This window comes from Lithobates pipiens, unplaced genomic scaffold (genome assembly GCF_037356315.1).
Source record: "Lithobates pipiens isolate NorthernLeopardFrog02 unplaced genomic scaffold, aLitPip1_a1.2 Scaffold_19, whole genome shotgun sequence".
Classification (NCBI taxonomy): Eukaryota; Metazoa; Chordata; class Amphibia; order Anura; family Ranidae; genus Lithobates; species Lithobates pipiens.
In genome coordinates, this window is record NW_027507764.1 from 479816872 (window position 1) to 479839546 (window position 22675).

General features: G+C 45.3%; 1 protein-coding gene across 1 annotated transcript in view; it reads left to right on the forward strand.

The window, feature by feature from the left end:
• Positions 1 to 22675, forward strand: part of PKIA (cAMP-dependent protein kinase inhibitor alpha) — a 92506-nt gene that overhangs the window by 13608 nt on the left and 56223 nt on the right. The window lies entirely within an intron of this gene.

Sequence of the window (22675 nt, forward strand, 5' to 3'; positions counted from 1 at the left end):
CAGTCAAAGGTCCATAAGTAATTTGGACAGGGTTGCACATGGGTAATAATGGGTAAGGTTTGCTTTGTTAGTGGATTCTAGAGCGCTTATGTCTCCCAGTAGTTTATCAAGCTGCAACGACCTTTGCCTCCTAATACGTTAACACATTTGTATGAAGATACCTCTAATGAAGGCCTTGTGGGCACACCAAACAACAAAAGGGTCAGAGACTGAGTGAGAGTTCAGCTGGAAATATTTGTTAAAGCGGAGGTCCACCCTAAAGTGGAGCTTCCGCTCATTGGAACCCTCCCCCCCTCCGACACCACAATTGGCACCTTTCAGGGGGGAGGGGGGTGCAGGTACCTGTACAGTACAGGTATCTGCACCCACTTCCGGCGTAGATTCTGCAGAAGGTACGCCCCTTTCCGCAGAATCTACGCCCCTTTCCGAAGGTCCCCCGCTGCCTGCTGGGAAACACATGGATCCCAAAGACAGCGGGGACCATCCTTATTGCGCAGCGCGACTCGTGCATGCGCAGTAGGGAACCGGGAAATGAAGCCGAAAGGCTCCACTTCCTGATTCCCACACCCAAGATGGCGGCGGCAGCACCCGAGAGAAGATCGAGAGATCGGCTTCGGGTTCTGACATCGCGGGCGCGCTGGGCGGCTAAGTGTCATTATTTTAAAAGTGTACATTTGGAGGGTCAATTCACAAATATTCAACTTGTCCCAGAATGTCCGTGACATTAAAGCGGGAGTCAGCCGGGAGTGCGCCGTTTTTTTTTTTTTTTTTTAAAGCCAGCAGCTACAAATACTGCAGCTGCTGGCTTTTAAAAAAAACAAAAACGGCGGACTCCCGGCAGACTCCCGCTTTAATGTCACGGACATTCTGGGACAAGTTGAATATTTGTGAATTGACCCTCCAAATTTATGCAGGGTTAGCTGTGTGTTCCTCCACTATTGATATGGAAACTGGAGCATAGTCTGACCATGAAATATCATGAATAGCGGAGGAAGGCTCAGCCTGCCATAACACCTTGTCTAATAGTATCAGGTCGATTCTAGAATACGAGTTGTGGCAAGCTGAGTGGAAGATGTAGCCATGCTCCTCAGCATGCTGACATCTCCATGTGTCAGGGAAGGTTCCATTCGCTGGTGTCACCGCCTGATATTTGGCATGCAGTACTGTGGTCCACCAGCAGGTGTCTCCTGGAAGTCTGGAACTGCCAGGGGAGATTTTCCCTGTTGATAGTAGTGTTATCTTTGGGCCGCAGTACTGGCGTCCACCAGCGGATGGGTCCTGGCAGTGTGGAGCAGTCAGCACCTCTTGCAATCAGGTGTTACTTGAGACCAATTACAGGCATATAAATACCCAGCAAACACTCACATGTTTGCCTTGGTATTGTCCTTGCGCCCTGACCTGCTGCTGTGTAATCTGATCCTGATTTCTGAACCTGTTCCTGTGCCCTGAACTTGTGACCCATGTTTCTGATCCTGTTTCCCTGTCCTGGTCCCTACCCTTTCCCACCTGTTCCTGTCATCCCCACGCATGACCTTTGTCTGGCTTGCATCTGAGTCTGGAACTGCTCTTTTGTTTATCTGCTGATCCTCTGTGCATGACCCTGGCCTGGCTTTGTTTATGATGCTGGTATTTCCCATTTTGTACATATCTGTCTGTTGTTATTTGGGGGTCTCTGTCTGTTGGTTGGTTTATTGCACTGTGTGGTTGTATTTATATTATTCACTTCCCTTAATAAATCTTCATATTTCACTTATACATGTTTGGATTTCCTCTGTTGCAGTCCACACAGTTCTGGTCTTATCCAATACGTGACACCATGTATCATAGACATCTTCTTTGTGGAATAGCGTTTGGAGAGTTGAGGGAAGACGTTTTGAGGATAAATCAAGGTGGGGGTCTGCAATAAGATTAAAGTCTCCATATATCACTAGAGAGAATGGTCTGATCTTGCAAAAAACATTTGTGTGCAAAGCGAATTTGGTGCGTATTAGGAGCATAAGCATTCACTATGGTGAAAGGTCTATTGTTGATATCACACAAGAGTATCAAGTATCTACCCTCTGGGTCACAGAATCATTCAAGGAGAAGGCTGCAGGGTTTAACTGCAATGATAACTCCTTTTTCTTTGTGCAGTGCAGGTGCAGTAAAATGTGAGGGAACTGTTTGTGACTTAAAGTGGATGTAAACCCAATTCATGAAATTTTAGCACATATATCTGTATTGTTGTCCTATCTCTCTTCAAGCACTATGTCCCATAGCTGTCTCCTGCTCCATTCTTCTGTTATCAGCATGATAACTCCTGACAAATTCTCTGTCACATATGATAAAAGCAGCCTTGTGTTGGGGAGGATGCAATAAATAGATTAACAGAGCCCTGAACTATTCAATAAACAGTGCTGAAAGTCTCTACCTATGAGGAGAGGGGGTGTGTGCCTTTCCTCCAATCAGCTGTCTTGGCTGTATACCCAGGATTCACCGCAGTGCTAACCAGGTAGAGAAAATCTAACACGATCTGAACTTTCTAAAGAGTATTTAAAGATGAAGACAGTAAGTAAAACTTATGTAGGGAGATTTGTTTTATCTCTGTTTATGATCTGAGGCTGTTCACTTCACTGGGTATATGTCAGGGTTTACATCCACTTTAAATTAGAAGGTGCTGATGCTTGAAAGTGCATTTCTTGCACACAAATTAGGCCACATCCCAGTTTAAGAGACATCTTCCATAGAGATGCTCTTTTGGCAGGGTGATTAAGGCCCTGCATGTTAAACAAAGTCACTTTAAGCACCATGGAGACCAACCATTTGTGTTACCTTTAGTCAACATGTGGGGAAGGCAGCAGGCTCAAGTGTAAGCTTCCATTAAAGCTGCATAGTAGTATGCCAGTTTGATACCCTACTGAGTTTTCATCTCAAATGAAAGACCTGTTACCAAGGAGTAGAGAAGACAAAAAAAAAACATACAAAAAAAGGCAGCGAGCAGTTAGTTGCTGGGCAGTGTGCTCCATCTGACTTGGGAAGTCAGGTAGCATACCTGTTTCAAGCTTGAAGGTTAGAGGCGATCAGAGTGCATGACTCTTTTGTTTGCGCTTATAAGAGACAGTCTGCCAGTCATCTTGGGTGTTTACCCTGGTAGGGGGTGACTGGGATGTGGGTTCTTGCTCTGGAAGAATGTTCCATGAGCAGAGCAATGCTAGGCCCTCATTGAGCGATGTGGTCATGGAAGTGGTATCATTGAGGGTGATAGTGAGTTTCATTGGGTAGGGCCAACCTTAATTGATATTGTGATTTCTTAGTGCTTTCGTTATTGGCAGGAGTGATTTCATTTTTTGTAGCGTATATTGGGAGAGATCCACATACATTTGAAGGCTGGAGAATTGCTTTGGGATGTTTTGCGGAAGTTGGACATAAGTTGGTCCTTTTATGTGGTAGAAATGTACCCTCATTATAACATCTCTGGGAACGTTGTCAGGAAGGTAAGAGGGTTTAGGTAAGTGGTGTATTCTGCGGAATACCATTTCAGAGGTTGAGATAGACGGTAGGACCGTGTGGATCAGGTCACATGCGTATTGATTCAATTGAATGTATTGAGTGACAGACTCGAACACCTCTGAGTTTCACATTGTTACGCCTTGAGTGGTCCTTAATGTCTGTAAATTTAGCTTTTATTTTTTTTCCAGCTCATCTTTCTGGTCATTGTGTGCATCTATTAGGGTGTGTTGTGGGAAGATGCAAATTTACCCATTTTTTTGCTTTGTGATTCACTCTCCCACCCAGCTCCTGCACTCTGTAGCTTTGAAATTTATCACACTGTTCCACTATTTACATATCTGCATGTAAGGAGTCCTGCAGGGACACCAACATGTCCTTTAGCATGGACTCAGAGACAGGCTTGTTGGTAGCAGGAAATGAGCTAAAGGTATCTGCCAGTTCCCTGGTAGTATTTGCGTCGTTGCAGCTATGGGTTACCTCTATGGGAGAGGAGCCAGCAGATAGCCTTGGTTTGCACTTGGCAGGGCTCTGTGATGTTGAGGTTGAAGCCGCTGGTGACCGTGGCTATGAGGTTTTAGAGGCTCTGTGTGGAGTGAGAGTAGCCGCTGGACGAGACCGGCGAGCCGGCGCAATTTTGTACATATGGCCGCTACATGGGGAGGGAGAAGTGTAGCAGCTTCTTCATGCTGGTAGCTTCTTTTTTCTTCCTAGCCATCTCCGAGGATGCAGGGACACTATGGCAGGTAGCTAGGGGTATTGTGGGCTTGGTCTATAGCCTCTAGGTGTTGTATTCAACGGTGATCTGGAGGAGCTGCTTGATCAGGCTTCCATCCATAGATATACCCGCATGCCCCCCCCCCCCCTTATTAATAGTCACCATTACACCCCCACCACCTCCTTCTGTGATGCCCTCAACAAATTCTTCCAGCAATCTCAGCCCTATGTTTTCCTTAGGGATCATTGTACAGCATATGTCCACATTACATTGGTTGTCAGTGTAGATATCTCTGTTACATTAGTGGTTACATTAGATCGTGCCCCTGCACAGCTCCGCAGCTCCTTTTGAGAGGATTTCATGGTAAAGCCATTGTCCAGACATCATTCTGCTATAGGCTGGGTGGGTAGGTGTTAAGGAAAGATTGGTTTAACCACCTCAATGCTGGGAACTTTCACCCCCTTCCTGCCCAAGCCATTTTTCAGCTTTCAGCACTGTTGCACTTTGAATAACTATTGCGCAGTCATGCAACACTGTACCCAAATAAAAAAAATAAAAAATTTCTTCACACAAGCAGGGCTTTCTTTTGATGGCATTTAATCACTGCTGGGTTTTTTTTTTTTTTTTACAAAAAAAAAGAAAAAACTCAAATACTCAAAATAAAAAAATAAAGTTTCTGTGAGTAAATGTTTAAATTTTTCTCCTTCACAAGAGACCCTTATCAATTTGTGATAATCTGTCATCATGCAACAAGCAATCCCCATGGGGACAGCACAGGCATAAATCATATTAGGCAGTTAGTCAGTGTTTGGGTTTTATATGTCTTTTTATTTAGAAAACACTAGTCTAGATGGAAAGGTCTGTAAGATCTGTGTTGGAATACAATGTGTATTTTAATCATAAACACTGCTGTCTGCTGCATGAGTTGGCAAACACAAGACAGAATATGCAAGTGGGCAAAATTATAACATAATGTACTAATGGGTAGTATTAAAATGATTTTATTTTTTATAGACCGAACATTAGCAATACAATAAGAGTGGAATCTGAATTGACAGAAAATATTTAAATCTCCCACAGACTATGCAGTACACATTTAAAGCTGAACTCCTGGATGAGCAAATATTGTCTAAATACAAAAGCCACATATATTTATATTTGAATATTTGTGTATTTCTTGCATATCTGTGCAGTAATCCAGTGTGTTGCCTCTGTGCAGGAATTCCTGTAATAAAGACAGGTCACTGCTGCTCTTTGTCCTTTTGCAGGATGACTGGTCTGGTCTCTGCCCCCCCCCCCCCTTGTGTTTACTGCAAAGATTCTTTGGTGGGTGGGACTGCTAAATCCCTCCCACAGCTCTGCTGTCTACACAGGCCTCCTGCAGCAATGTTACAATGTCACTGCTACATTTACAAAGTCTGCCAGGTTGCGTGCGCGGATAAGGGTCCGGTATGGATTTTTGGGAGGGACACCAACGCCACTTTTTTTTCTTCATTTTGGCGCGGGGTTCCCCTTAAAATCCATACCAGACCTGAAGGACCTGGTATGGAATTTGGGGAGACCCCCAGGCATTTTTTTTTTAATTTTGGTTCAGGGTTCCCCTTAATATTCATACCAGACCCAAAGGGCCTGGTATGGATTTGTGGGGGGACCCCCGTGCCATTTTTTTCCATTACTTTTATCTGTATTGCCGAGACCAGACAATTCATTATAGCCGCGGGTAGTTTTAAATTACTTTTTTTCCTTTAGAAATGTCACTTTGTGCAGGGACTGTTGTAAACACGGGAAAAATGCGCCACTTTACAGGCATACTATAAACACCCCCCAGGTACGAAATTTAAAGGAATATTTCACTTTTATTGTTTCACTTTAAGCATTATTAAAATCACTGCTCCCGAAAAAAAACTTTATTTTTTTTTAAAACTTTTTTTTGCATTGATACATGGCCCCTGGGGCAGGACCCAGGTCCCCAAACACTTTTTATGAAAATAACTTACATGTTAACCCTGAAAATTAGCACTTTTGATTTTTCATGTTCGTGTCCCATAGACTTAGGAACACATTTTTTGCCTGTTCGCATGTTCTGCTGCGAACCGAACCGAGGGAGTGTTCGGGTCATCCCTATCCATGAAACACACAAAAATGCAAGTTCACCCATCAGAACTTCAAAGTGGCTACACCTGTTAAGGATTCCCTTAAATTACTAACCCAAAAAAAAAAACACTCTCTGAGCATGCCCAGAAACATCCAAGTGCTGTTCACACACAAAAAGATCAAAATCCTGAAGTCTCTGAGCATGCCCAGACCAACCCAAATGCAGCTAGCACAAAATAAGCCACCCCCTGTCAAAAATTAAGCACATCATCCAGCATGCTACAAAACTACAGGTGGGACAAACACCCCCCAGGTCCAGGGGGTGCAAACAAAGAGCCTTACATGGGCAAAAGTTATACAACAAATACCATTGCAGTCTATTGGAATTGACTTGTTAATTTTGCTAGTCCCCACTTGGCTGGCTTATCTTCTAGTTATTGGACTTAAAATGGGTATGGGGGCCCAGGTCCCACTCTGAGGGCCTGAGGGACATATATCAATGTCACCAATTTGGAAAACCCCAAAAACGAAACAATGAGAAGTGCCTTTAAAAATGCTTAAAAGCTAGTAAGCTGGGGGGGCTTACAATGCCTGTAAAGTAATGCATCTGTAGCATGTATCCAAAATGGATGCTTCAAAGATGTACGGCTTTCGAGAGAAGTTATAACTCTACACTGCAGAGAGATGAGCTCATCAGTCAGTTGTTTCTCCTTTTAATGTCCAGTCACAGGCTGGAGCAAGGACAAGATCTGCAGATTTTCTGCCCAATTGGCATAGCTGAGTTAGTCTAAAGCTGACCACAGATGGTTTGAATCTCGTCCGGTTCAACAGAGAACAACCGAGAGTCAAACCATCTATGAGCAGGTGGATTGTACCCAAGTTGATCCAGCAATCGACTTTATTACAACTAGCATGTCAGATTTCTGCCATGCAATTATTGCCAGGCACTATAGCCACTAGCAACAATCACTGTGTTCTCCCAGACGGTTTAGCTTTTAGAATATTTCCGTGGAATTGTTTTATTATAATGTTAAATAGTGCAACCAAAATAAAAATGACAAGAATCAGCACAAGCGACATGGTATAACTTATGCCGCGTACGCATGACCGGACTTTCTTGCAGACTAGGTCCGACGGATAGTCCGATCGTGTGTGGGATAGTCCGATCGTTTTTCTTTTAAAAAATCCAACGGACCTAGAAATAGAATATGTTTCAACTCTGTCTGACGGACTCAAATCCTATCGGGAAAACAGTTTGTCTGTATGCTGGTCCGATGGACCAAATACGATGCAAAGGCAGCTATTGGCTACTGGCTATTGAACTTCCTTTTCTAGTCCCTTCGTAATTCATCACATTCAAAATGAATGGACTTTCGAATGGACTTTAGTCCGTTCGTGTGTGGGAAGTCCGTCGTAACTCCGTCGAAAGTCCATCGGGAAGACCGTCTGACCTTTTCTGCCGGAAAGTCTGGTCGTGTGTACGCGGCACTACAGTCAGTAGGATGTGTCCCTTGTGCTGATGCCTCCTTGGTCCCTGTCCCCCCACATACAGAGACACACGCACACACACACACACCACTGCCTCTTCTGGCGTGGTGGGGGTTAATAGAACCATGGGAGCTGTCAGGAGAGCCCACAATACTCACCCTTTCCCATAGTTGCCAACAGTCCCAATTTTCCCAGGACAATCTCGATTTTGGGATCTTCATCCCGATCGGAGGCCATCCCGATTTGGGATTTTGCCTTTTGTCCATGGAAAAATGGGAATGTTTGGCTCTGCAGCAGTTCTGGCTCCTGGCTCCAACAAAATGGCCACCAGGAGGGCTTTCCCCTGGTGTTCAGCTACATCTCCTCTCGTTCCTCGTGTTCGGTGGAGAGAGGAAGGGCCAATCTGTGCAGCCAATGAATCGACTTCTCTTCTCACAATTCTCCAGCCGGAGGTAGCTACACGGATCGGCCCCTCCCCTCTCCACTGAACACGAGGAACGAGAGAAGATGTAACTAGACTGCAGCCAACACTCCATCTGCAGCCAACACTCTGCTGGGGGCACTGATTTAAGAGGCACTCTGCTGGGGACACCTGATGTAAGAGGCACTCTGCTGGGGACACCTGATGTAAGAGGCACTCTGCTGGGGGCACTGATTTAAGAGGCACTCTGCTGGGGACACCTGATGTAAGAGGCACTCTGCTGGGGATACCTGATGTAAGAGGCACTCTGCTGGGGACACCTGATGTAAGAGGCACTCTGCTGGGGACACGTAATGTAAGGAGGGACTCTGTGGGGAATGCCTGATGGAAGGAGGCACTCCGTTGGGGACACCTGATGCATACTTGCCAACGGTTCCGATTTTCCTGGGACAATCTCGATTTTGGGACTCTCGTGGATGTTCTGTTGCTGGGGACACAAGATGTAAATGAGGGCTCCACTGCTGGGGACACCAGATGCAACAGAGGGCCCCGCTGCTGGGGACACAGATCTGTAAGGAGGGCCTCTGCTTCTGGGGGCACCTGATGTAAGGACAGACTCTGCTGGGGGCACCTGATTATGGTGAGTTGAATGATTTAATTCTATATTACAATGTAATAATGCGCTTCAATCATCCCGACACCACAACAATCATGGTGCTGGGATGATTGAAGTGCTAACACAAGGTGTTTGGAGTATCTTTATCTGCTGATTTGTTAAACTCTGGAATACACATTTCTATTGTGGTGTATGGTCTGGGCCTGCTGTCCCTCCGTCCCTCTTTCCTTCCTTCTCTCTCCTTCCCTCCTTCTTTCCTTCTTTCCTCCTTTCTCTCTCCCTCCCTCCCCCTTTTACCCTTTCTTTCTCCATCTCTCATTCACGTCAGACTCTAACACACCCCCATGTGAACCACGCCCATATAAGCCATGGCCGCTATTTCACGTAAATCACGTAAATTTTTATTTTTCCTATGTCATGCCTACAAATGCATGCCCCGCCCCCTAATTATAATAAGACTCTGCCTACAGCCAAAAAAGCGTGAAAGTAGATTTTTTTACAATGTTGGCAACTATGCTTTCCACACAGCTCCTCCATTCATAGAAACCATTACTACAGCTTCTATGAATGAAGCATGATCAAAGAATGGAGGACCTATCGATTATCCACCCGTCCTCCAGTCATAGATCCTGTTGCATTGAAAGAAGCTGTAGCAATGACTTCTATGAATGGAGTAGCTAGGCAGCAAGGGTAAGCATAGTAAACTCATTACTTTACCTGGGGATCACTTGATGAGAGCGTATGACAGCTCCACGGTTCTATTAATCTCCACCACACTGGAAGATTACAGCAGCATGAGTGGGGGCACGTGGAATGAGGATGATTTCAACTAAAAGAAGAGGCATCAGCACAAGGGACACATCCTACTGACTGTAAGTTATGCCCCTTGTGATGATTTGTGTGTTTTTCTTTTGTTGGCTGCACTTACAATAGGACTGGTACACTTTCTATTGTGCTAAAAAGCAAAGTAAGTCTACAGCCGTATATTAGTTATATGCTGGTACAACGCCTAGTCCAATTGCAACACCCTGAAGAATTTATACAAATACCAACTGAAAGTCTATATTTGCATGTCTCCTGACACCCTATGTGCGTCAAAGGTTTTTGGTTACATCACCAGCAATTTCTGAAGAAGGCTACTAAGCTGGCTAGAACTAGATTCTGTTTCACATTTTCAAATTTTCACAACTTACAGTAAATAGCCCTTTTCCATATACAGAAACATAGGTCTGCACAGCCTATTGCAGTAGGGTGTGCAGCGCAAAGTTCAAATACATGTGCTCAGTAGAGTGGTGGAGGGTATCAGTAGAGCAGTGGATGGTGTCAGCAACGCAGAGGACGGTCAGTGGCGTCGCTAGGGGGGTGCAGTATGCACCAGGTTGCCACCCGCTACAGGGGCGACACCCTCCTGACGGTGAGGAAAGCCCAGGCTCCCTTTGGCAGTTTTTTTTTTCAGCTGGAAACCCACCTCCAGCACCACAGGTGTTCTCCTCCTCCTCTCTGTCTCTCACTACCGTGCTGCTGCCTGAGCCTGTCACGATCCATTCTCCACCCGGGCAGGCGCGACTGCACGCTGCCCTCTCTTGTCCAGCTGCTGCCTGGGTGTTCCATGTACCTGAGCTGCCCGAGATGGTGCAGTAATAAGCGGGGGGAGGGGGTGTTGGCTTTTGATGGGGGGAATGGGGAATGTCCTCCAAGGTATTATGACAGGTGGGGGGAGGGGGGGGGACTTGATGATGAGGTTTGTTTTTGTTGCTGGACACAGCTATATTATATGGATGGGGTGGATTGTCCTGGGGGGGGGGGCTGTACTGATAGAGGGGAGTAGTTTGTCCTGGGGGGGCTGTACTGATGGAGGGGGGTGGTTTGTCCTTGGGGGGGCTGTAATGATAAAGGGGTGTAGTTTGTCCTGGGGGGGCTGTACTGATGGAGAGGGGTGGTTTGTCCTGGGGAGAGGGGGGTCTGTACTGATGGAGGAGGGGGTTGGTTTGTACTGAGGGGGGGCTGTACTGATGGAGGGGGTTTATACTTAGTGGGGGGTCTATAATGAGAGACTGGGGTCTGTACTAAGTGTGGGGGGTTCTATACTGAGGGGGGGAACTAAACTTTGTGGAGGGAAGGTCTATACTGAGGGGGGGACTATACTATGTTTTACCGCATTGGGTGACCCCCAACCCTAGTGATGCCATTGGACGGTGTCAGTAGGAATGAGATTGGTGTCAGTAGTTTTTTATTAGGTTATTTTGTTTTTACAATTTTAATTTCTTTATAATATTATTTTGGTTTATTATTTTTTTCACAATTTGTTAGGAGCCCATTGAGGGGCTTTGGTGAATTAGCAGAGAAGGGACTGAGAACAGAGATACCCCGAACCCTTTCTCAGTAGCATCAGCTGCCACGGGGGTTCAGCAGGGAGAATCTGAATTGCAGTGATTAAGGTGTGCCCAGGCACTTCCAGCACACCGTATGTGCACGTCTATGTGCAGAAACAAGATATACCTGTGCTCATATCCCAATAGCTTGCACATGCATATAATCTATCAGGTGATAAAGGGGTGTGACCGCATATTAACACTACAAATACTGAATGAACTGTTTGCAGACTGCTATACCCTTTCTAGCAAACTTTGCATTACAAAAAATAGGGATATTTAGTTCACACATATGGCAGAGCAAAGTATGACTGGTTAAAGAGGGATTACTTTGATGCAGTAGACCAGCTTAAACATGCATTATGATATGTGTGAACTAAATATCTCTTTATTTTTAATTGCAAAGTTTGCTAGAAAGGGTATAACAGTGTGCAGAGGGATTATCCAGTATTTTTAGCTTTTCCATATGCAGACGCAAAACCTCTTTTCCTCCAGCTGAAGAGGGCCTCCTTTGTCTTTAGAGCAAACAACTTTGTGCAATATTTACTTTCTAGACCATTTATGTGTAGCACTGACCCCCTAAGGAGCGGCTGATTTTGTTGGGCTTACTGTTACCTTCTTGACCTCGTGTACGTTTAGGGGTTTCCTGAGGTAGATGGCCCAAAGAACTGTAGAACTGACACTAGATCCGCTTTTGGGATTTTTATTTGCAAAAAAGAGTAGACAAAACACTCAATGAGGGTTAGAGTCCATCAAGTCCAATCTGTGTGTGTGATTATAAGTCAATATTACATTGTATATCCCTGTATGTTGTGGTCGTTCAGGTGCTTATCTAATAGTTTTTTTAAACTATCAATTCCCCCCGCTGAAACCACCGACTGTGGAAGGGAATTCCACATCCTTGTCGCTCTTACAGTAAAGACCCTCCTATGCAGTTGCAGGTTAAACCTCTTTTTGTAACTTTTGAAATCATATCCCCTCTCAAGTGTCTCTTCTCCAGAGAGAACAATTTCAGTGCTTGTAACCTTTCTTCATAACTAATATCCTCCAGACCCTTTATTAGCTTTTTTGCCCTTCTCTGGACTCTCTCCAGTTCCAGCACATTCTTCCTGAGGACTGGTGCCCAGAACTGGACAGCATACTCTAGGTGCGGCCCGACCAGAGTGGGAGAATTATCGTTTTTATCTCTGGAGTTGATCCCCTTTTTAATGCATGCCAATATTCTGTTTGCTTTGTTAGCAGCAGCTTGGCATTGAATGCCATTGCTGAGTCTATCATCTACTAAGACCCCCAGGTCCTTTTCCATTCTTGATTCCCCCAGAGGTTCTCCCCTCAGTGAGTAGATTGCATTCATATTTTTTACCACCCAAATGCATTATTTTACATTTTTTCCACATATTCATTGTTGATTTCCACTTCTTAAAGCAGTTGTATCCTCCACTTGGTGATTTTTACCTACTGGTAAGCCTATAATACGGCTTACCTCTAAGTAAAATGAATATCTCCTAAACCTGCACAGTGTAGGAGATATTCGCCCTGTGCTCTGAAGGTCCAGCGGATTCGAGCTATTTGCCGAAACTGAGGACTCCAGCACATGAGCGGGAGTGATGTCATTCACAGTGCCGGAGCCACAAACCTGGAAGAAACACTGAGGAAACATGTCAGCTCCCTCAGTGATGACTAGGAGGTGGTGTGGGCGCTTCATTCTCAGGTAGGTTTTTCTTAATGAGCTAGTATGCGGTGCATTCTAGGTCATTATGCCTTTGCTTTTACAGTTTTTTTGTTTTTGTCAGACATACAACTGATTTAAGAGAGAATAAAATCAGTTTGGTTAATCTTTCCTTATAGCAAAATGAGCGAGTGAGGGGAACAGGTTTGTTTGCCACCCCTCCCAAAATACTGAGCACCAGCTGCCACTGGTTTTGAGGCTACTTAGATTTTTCTTGTTTTAAGAAGGATGCAGCTCACAGGCAGGGCCACTGATAGGGCAGTACAACTGGTTCTCTTGTATAGGGCCATTCATAATGCGCAGCGCGCCTCGCACATGTGCAGTGTGCCTGAGTAAAGCCACAGCCGGGTGCCCACACTTGCGATGCCGGTGCCAGAGAGAGGAGGGGGAGAGAAATGAGGCTTCAGGGCGGCTGCATCGCTAGACTGTGGGACAAGTGAGTGTCTGTTTATTAAAAGTCAGCAGCTACACTTTCAGGCCCTATCAAGTCAATGGAGGGGTCCAGGAGGCAGGAGTATTGCTGGGACTTTTTCTTCATTTTCGGGTTGTGTACCTGCACTGCATGCTCGATAGTTCCGGCCGGCTGCTCTCTTCCTTCCCTGGTGCCTGGCGGAGTGATCTGTATTACACTGTACGTGTTCCACTCTCTCAAGTGCATAGACTGCTGTGAGGCAGCTGACAGGGAGGGAGCAGTAATGCCGCGTACACACGACCGGATTTTCCGGCAGACTAGGTCCGACGGTCTTCCCGACAGACTTTCGGCTGAGTTCCGATGGAATTTGCGAACAAACGGACTTGGCCACACACGAATGGACTAAGTCCATTCGCTTTGAACGTGATGGTGTAAGACGGGACTAAAAAAGGAAGTTCAATAACCAGTAGCCAATAACTGCCCTTGCATTGTATTTGGTCTGTCGGACCAGCATAGAGACGAATGGTTTTCCCGATAGGAATTGAGTCCGTCGGACAGATTGGAAACATGTTCTATTTCTAGGCCTGACGGATTTTTTTTTTTTTTACGAAAAACTATTGGATTAACCCACACACGATCGGATTGTCCGCCTAAACTAGTCTGCCGGAAAGTCCGGTCATGTGTATGTGGCATGGCAAACAATGGCAGCACACAGTGAGTCACATATCTTACTTATACCTTATGATGTTTATCATTAGGATATTCATTCACATAGCGCATCAGGTGCTCGGCTCTGTCACAGTGTCACATGCTTGTTGGGTGCTTACTTTTAACTTTTTACTGTTAACTTATGTATTGTTATTGTACTATGTGTTAAAGACTATTAGCCATACTTGTTTTTAGGCTGGGTCAGGGAAAGGGCAGTGGGTGGAGTCAAGGGCGATGTCCCATCAGGTAGGCTGCATGGGGCCCCATGATTTCTAACAGTGGCTCTGCTCACAGGAAATTCTGATGACATCAGAGATCACGACACAGAATTTCCCCTGTAACCAAAATGCCCCTATAAAGCATTTTGTAGTGAGATCAGACGTCGATCAGCTGGAAACCAGGAATTCAGCTTTCTTTGACGGCAGAAGTTCCAGTACAAACAACTCTGGAACCCACCACCAGAGTCATGGAAATCAGCCACTGCACCATATGCAATTTCAAAGATGCTTTCAATAATGGTTAGGAGAGAATTAGTTAAAAAAACAATTCAGCACTCATAGTTGTATCCTCAGTAGTTTTCTGTAACTGGAAAACCATAGCCATTCCTACCTGCATTTTTTACATAGTATTGTTTGATGTAAAATGACAGGTTAACTTTAATAACCTGGATTACTATATATAATGACTGTAGTTACTTTAATAACATATTTCAGTCAAGACCTTAAGTGAAACATCTTGAAAGCTTCTATATTTGCAGACAATCTTTACCATTGCATGCCCTCCTAAGTATTTACAGGGTGTGTTCATCAGTAAAAGTTTTTTTTTTTTTTTTTTTCCAAACAGCAGCTGATAAGCCTATCCATTTCTCATTTTCACTTGTACCCTTGATAAAACAACAGCTGTTTCTTCATGAGGAAGAGATAAATTCCATACTTGCCAACATCCGAACATAATATGCACAGACGTTTTTCTGCTGGTCATGGGCGTGCTTTCTCTTTAACTGTTTGAATAAAGGCCATTTTTATCAAATGAATATAGTTTATATGTTGGCAACCCACTTCCACTTTTTAGTTTATATTCTATGACCTAATTTCCCATAATATTGTTGCTAAGAACTGTCATTATTACCCCATAGCCACAAATTAGATTTTAAATTTATCAGACAAATTGCAGCTGGAACCTGGAAATCTGAATATGATTTGTGGCAATGAGAAAATGCAGACATTTCATATTATGAGCAGCAATGAGCAAATATTAAAACATTTGCTCTACTGGTGGTGCAGCTGAGTGGTCACTGAGTTTTGCTTTATAGGGTAAATATTCACAATTTGTTTGCCATGCAACAAATTAGTAAACGGGTCATTTGCACCTTTTTCTAGTTTACTAAGGGAGCCTCTGTCTCAACGTGGGTTCCCAAGTCTCAGTCGTGTATTGGTGACACTTTGGGCCAAGTGTCCTTCATGTGTAAATTTTGTTTTTGCCTCAAAACCGTAATGGGGTTCTGAGGGTTAATTATGTAGGTTAACTTTGACATCAGTTTGGCTGGGCTGTGTTAGAGTTCTGCCTGGTCATGTGTACAGTGAGGTGCACATGACAGGCCAGAACTAGGCCTGGTTGGACGTTTTGGGTATCAGCTTCCTCGGAGCCAATCAGTGGGTGTACCGGGCCCCACTGAGGAGTTTGGGGAGGGGTACTTAAGATGTTGAGGTCACGTGTTACAGGTGGTTCGTTCATGAGGCCCTAGCGGTCTGTTCCTGATTCTGGACCGGGGTAGCCCCGCGAGGGGTCCCGGTCACGGGAGCGTTCGTCGCTCCGCAACATTCTCTGGTTGGTTAACCCCAATAGACCCACCTGGTCTGGGGTAAGGATCCGTCTGTTCCTGAGTCTCGAAACCGGCTGGTCCGAGGCGCAGTAAATGAGGGAGGATTCAAGGTGTCCGCGTGTGCTCTCGGCTTGGAGGGGCACCACAGCTCGTGAAAGTGACCGGGGGAAGACTCTTCAGAGGAGGGCCAACAAGCTAGCATCCTGAGAAGTGCCTGGTTGCTGAGTTGTGAAGGACATTGGCGAATCCACGTTTTTTCCAGTACTGTCAAGGAGACAGAGAATGTTCCAGGTACTGAGGAAAAAGGTTCCTGTTCACTTTCAGTTACAACTTGTTCAAGGTCAGAGATTTCACAAGTTCTGAGTCAAAGTGCTGATTGCCATAATTTCTGGCTAGAAATTTGTTCAACCTTGAAGTGCCCAGCTGCGAGTGGCTACTCTCTGGGGGGTACTGGAGACTTGTGAGATTTGCAGTTCAAGGTGCCTGAGTTCTTTCACCCTTACCCTTTGTTCCCATATGAGACTGTCACGTACCTGGTATAGGAGCCCAGAATGCAGGGAGCGGCCTCTCGTAAGTCTCTGGCTCGAGAACCCCTGGGAGTGGAGACAGGGACTCAAGAGTTCAGAGGGCACAAGTGCCAAGCTGGTGCAGGACTGGTCCGGACCCTTAGGGAAACGGAAGGACAACAGGAGCGCTGGGTCAGCAGGCACTCGGCAGTCAGGCTTGAACAGCAGATGGCAGCAGGCACTCAGCGGTCAGGCTGGAACAGCGGGTGGCAGCAGGCACTCAGCGGTCAGGCTGGAACAGCAGGTGGCAGCAGGCACTTAGCGGTCAGGCTGGAACAGCGGGTGGCAGCAGGCACTCAGCGGTCAGGCAGGAACAGTAGGTGGCAGCAGGCACTCAGCGGTCAGGCTGGAACAGCGGGTAGCAGAAGGGGGTCGAAGGTAGGAGCCGGATCGGTAACAGGCGGGCAGCAACGGTACCAAGGAAGAGGCAAAAGCGTAGTCAGACAAGCAGAAGGTCCTGGCAGGCAGCAAACAGACATCGTCAGGAACAGGCCGGGTAAACAGGAATCAAAGACAACTAGGTAGCAGATAGCAGGATCACCGGACATGCTGTAGACTGGAAAGCAAGGAGGCACAGTGACAGATTCCTTTAAGTAGCCCTTTGGGCGCCAAAAACGGTCGCACGGCGTGTCTGCACGCACCCACGTGTAACCGTGCGCCCGTTCGTGACCCCGCGCACCCAGGTGCGCCCGTTCGTACCGACGCGCACCCGCATGCGTCCGTTCACGCCAATGCGCGCCCATGGATACAGGTTAGCTCTTAACATGGGGATTCTCCCATATGCCACTGGATTACAGGGACGACCATGACAGAGACTGTGTTGTTGGATGTTACCCCTGCAAATGAAAACCTTTCAAAAGGACTTTATTGGTGTCAGCATCCAAAGTTGTTGGGTACCAACCCTGGGAACCCCTAGACGTGGAAGAACTACCAAGCGGAGGTAACCGGTAAGCCCAAAAGTTAAGGCCACCCTGCAAAGGGTTATGGCCGCTACACTCACAAATCTCTTGTCCATATGTGAGTGAGATCCTGCATTTACTGACTAGTAAAGGATACAATATCATTGTAGCAAGATTCCAGGCCCCCTTAAATCTAACATGAATCTCCAGAGCCAAGAGCTGCTGACATCTTTCCGTATAGAATGGGTTGTGAGGCATAATGGATGTAATGCTAGATAGATTCATGGGCGCCAGACACTTCTTGAATGCAAAGAGATTGTATTTCTCTTGAACAGAACTTTGGGAGAGAGGGTTAGGGCTGTCACCTCATTCCTTTAAACCCGATCACATATTAATTACACAGGTTCTGTGGCTGATTAAGGAGGTAATTAAACTCACTCAGTGCCTTATCTGCATTAAATTGGACTCAGAACCTGTGTAATTCATATGTGTTCGGGTTTAAAGGGATGAGGTAGCAACCCTAGTTAGGGCCAGGACACCCTTAGGTAGTTGCAATGTTAATTAGCAGACTTCCAAGACTTCTACAGGTAGACAGCCATGGCAGGGAAAGGCATCCAGCAAGACACCACATCTGCATGCGTAGGAATGCTGTCTCCTATGGCAACAGTCTTGGAACAGTTCCTAACACAAGTTGTAACAAACTCCTTTACTTTCTCTACAGTCACTTCTTGTAGGTTCTCAACCCACTGAGCTCCCAGACTCTCTTACCAGACTTTCTGATTAACCGCTACTGAATCCCTTGAGCTCTTCCAATCTTCACTTAAGTGTCTTCTTCAAGCATCACCCCCCGCTTCTCTGCTGGGTCCCTAGCTTGGTACTCCAGATACTTCTCAAGCTTCACCCCACTGTCCTGCTCGATCCCTGGCTTGGCGCACAAGGCTGCTCTGCAAGCGTCACCTCTGCTGGCTTGGTCCCTGGCCTGACACCTGCTGAAGTTTCCCAATTCTTCACCGTCCCCGGTTGGTGCGATTACTGCTTCGGTACTTGCTTCAGCTACTCACTGTGGTCCCTTGTAATAAGGAGGTTGGTCCCTTAGTGGCGACAGCTTCCCCTCTACCTCCGACCATGACAGGTTCTCCGGCCGGCAGAACCGGCACTTCTGGTTAGACTGCAAGCCGCAGTGCCAACCCTACGCTACTCTCTTGCTTCTGGATAGGCCCTCAGACAGCCTAGCAGCCAGATGTGCCCGTGAGAAGGCCAAACTCGGGCCTAGCAGCCCGGGCAGTACAACACACGTCCACCCAGACAGCCGTCCAGGTGGCACAGAACCCAGATCACCTGACTCCACCCAAATATATAGGTTCTCCCAGCAGGCAACGGATTTAAGAAAACCCCTGCCCATTGGCTGAGATACTCCTAATCTGTCCTTGCTTTGTGCTTGTCTTATCTAATGTCACCAGATAATCGGCCACCTAGCGACAGAAGAGAGAAGTGCAGCAATTTCAGACTTAGGGTGAACTCAATTGATCCCTAACAATGAGCCAAGGTAATTACACCTGACAGGTAAATTTAGGAGCAACCCCGCCTAAACATCAGTGTGCTACATAATACTTGTTTATTAAAGTCTTGACAGCCTTACAATTTAATCAGGTCAGTAAAGTCAGGAAATATATATTTAAAAAGATTCTGCTCACTAACAGAATAGAGGTCCATGCATGACAGGTCGATAGACTTTGCTCATCTATACTACTGGCAATCTAATCATTCTGATCATTGTAAGTACAACAAATTAAAGACAGTCTTGTCTCGCTTATTATATAGCCATACAGGTTCCCGTAGGGGGTTTTAGAGAAAGAAAGAGGATTGAAAAAGGTCCTGCTGTCTAGTATGAAGGATGTGACAAGTGAGCTAGAGAGCAGGAGGTCATGGGAAGAGTGGAGAGGACTTGTAAGAGGGTAGTAAGGAGCCATGGGAACATCGCATCATCCTTTTTCCCTATATGGGTTCAGCTAGGAAGATAGGTGGAAAGAATACCCCTCATTGGGCAACTGCTGACTGCTTTGAATTAATGATTTTTGTGTGCCTGTTATGGCAAGGCAAGGTAAAGTTACTGAAAAACAGCATGGACTGGTCTCTGTTATTATTGCGTGACCTTTACCTGAGTAGGAATGTATTCACCTAGTACAGTCAGAGAAAGCTACTAGAATTGCAGTCATGAAAGTAAGTATTCATCACTTGGGACTGTTCCCATATCACTCCCTCTGGGACTGGGACCAACACTAGCTTAGGTTTAGGCCAGAAGCCTGCTGGTAGCACCCATTGTTGGAATGTAGGTGCAATGTTTACTTTGCCCCGGCTACAGACGTTTTATGTAATACTTTGAGATAACGTTGGTGATGTAAGTAGAGGCCCAGTTGTGGATGGCTTTGTATGTTGCTATGAGGTGAAAGTGGTAAGATTTGGACAATGATTGTATGTAAGGTTAAAAAAGTAGGTGCAGAGGCACAGGGGGATGAAATATTATGAGCTCTGGTTTTTAAAAATCAAATTTTACGAAGTTAGTTTAGTTTAGGGCAGTGATGGCCAACCTTGGCACCCCAGATGTTTTGCAACTACATTTCCCAAGATGCTCACCTACACTGCAGTGTAGTTGAGCATCATGGGAAATGTAGTTCCAAAACATCTGGGGTGCCAAGGTTGGCCATCCACTGGTTTAGGGTATAGAGGTCTCTATTTGTCCTGGATACCAATGTCACTGAAACAGCAAGTTATGGTAAATCCAACATTTTACAGATGTCACCAGAACAAAGACTTCCAATGGGAACACCTGTTATGGTAATAACTGTCTAAAGCCCCATACACACTATCAGTTTTTCTGCTGAGTTTTTCCTTCAGATATACCAAAACCATATAATATAAGATCAAACCTTAGGAGTTTCAATGTGTATGCAATCAGGCAGGCCCTTCCACTACATGGTTTTGGTAAACCTGAAGGAAAAACTCAGCAGAAAAACTGATAGTGTGTATGGGGCTTAAGAGGGTATTTCCCCTCATTTTGTGAAGATTGACTCTCACTTGCTGTTGCATTAGCAGAACTGGAAAAAAAGGAAATCTTCCCAATAGAACACAGACAGCAAGAAAAATAAAATGAACAGGGATTGTAATGTAAACCTTTTCTACTTGATCCCCCAAAAATTGCTTTGCATACACTTAAATGAAGGGATGTTCAATGATCATCTTCTACAGGGGAATAAAAATGGCAGTATTTTTGTACATGATTGGATGCTCTATATAAACACAGTTTCAGTCCAGAATGCCTCCTGCAGGAACGTGTGCAGTGAAGCAGCATGGAAGAACTTAAAGTGTATTTAAATGCAGTTTAATATAAATATTAAGCTGTCACTGGAACAAGTATATAGGAGAATCTTAGAATGGGGATGACTGTGTAAAAGAGCATTTCAAGAGAAAAATTCATGTAGTATCTCAAGAGAGAAAGTGAAGGAAAATGGCTCCAAAGGGACACACACAAAATAAAAAATCTGACAGGGTTATAATGGATCCTCCCAAAAAATTTGGCTTCAGATGCTTTAAATATGCTTTAAAGAAGAATTTCAAGTGTAACATTTTTTACATAGTTACATTGGTCCACCTAGGACCAATGTGAGTATGCATGTACCATACCTGTGGGGAGCCTCTAGAAGTTGGAAATCACTGTAGTAGACATCACTACCATAGTGATCTCCACTAGTTTCCAGGTTAAATGCCGAGGACCTTCCCTGCTGCAGTGTGAACGCAGGATGGCAGCAGATTGGCATGGGACCCGAAAGCTAGTGGAGATCACTGGAATAGCAGTGTCTACTACAGTGATTTACAACTTCTAGAGGATCCCACAAGTATGGCATATGCATATTTACATTGATCCAAGCTGGGCCAATGTACCTCTGTAAAAAAAAAGGCCATAACTGGAATTCTTCTTTAAAGTGGATCTGTCATGAGAGCACAATAGAGGCTACCATTGTTGACCTTTTTAGACAATGCTAGTTCCTTGGCTATCACGTGACCCAGAATTAATATAGACATAAGGAACTCCTAAAGCTTTTCTAAAACTCATTAACAGCTAGAAATGGACTGAACACCCTTCCGACTCGGTTCACACCAGAACTCTTGAACATTGCAAAAGTCGGACCCAAACCGCAGACCCTATTAAGATCTTTGGGACCCGAACTTGAAAAATCAAAAGTCCCCATTTTGAAGGAAAATATGGGTGTTCATTGAATGGGCGAACAGGCGATGTTCGGGCCAAACTTTTGCTTGGCCCGAACCGTTCACCCAACACTATTTACATGATGCTTTCTCTGGTTCTTTGACTCATTGTGCTATGTTGCATGATTTATTGGTTGGGTATTTAGGGACCGTTGATGTGGATTAGGTTTTTTGGAGCATTCCTCAGCCATTAGAGAGGCCCTAACCCTAAAGCCCCCTGTGTGACATTTGTCATATCAACCAGTAACGACTGCTAGCTGTACTTCTCAGTGAATGAAACACTGTACTACATTCTGTGCTTGAACTGCCTTGAACTTATCCTTACATGACGTGTGCATGGTGTTTATCTGTCTGCCAGTCTGCAGGGACAAGCCAGGCATGTCCTGACTACCTGAGAGCATCAGCTATTATCTGTATTAGCCATCCCTTTGCAAACCTGTTCTTTTGGCAGGTGACTCTAAACCCTTGTACACACGGTCGGACATTCTGACAACCAAATCCGTTGGATTTTGTCCGACGGATTTTGTCCGAAACTGGTGTTGCATACACACGGTCGGACAAAGTTGTCGGAAAATCCGATCGTACTTAATGTGATGACGTTATTTCGTTACGATGGGACTACGTTCAAGCTAGTAGCCAATAGCTTTGGTCTAGGAATTTGATCTGAGCATGCGTGGCACTTTGTCCGATCGGAATTCTCTACAAACGATCGCACAAAGTCCGATCGGATCATGTTGTCGGAAAATTTTAAAGCCCTGATCTAAAACTTTGTTGGTCGGATATTCCGACGGAAACAGTCCGATGGAGCCCACACACGGTCGGATTATCCGACAACGCGGTTTCCGATCGGACATTTTCCGTCGGAATGTCCGACCGTGTGTACAAGGGCTAATGGTCCATAAACAAGATCAAAAATCCTATCAAAAATACCGATTTGGTAGCGATTTTAAAATAATCTGATCATTAGAACACAGCTTCCTAGTTCCCATCAAGACAGTTTATGCAATATTATCCGATGAGACAAGCAAAAAAGACATTCTCATATGATACCAGATTATACGATTTTAATTTATTCAGTACA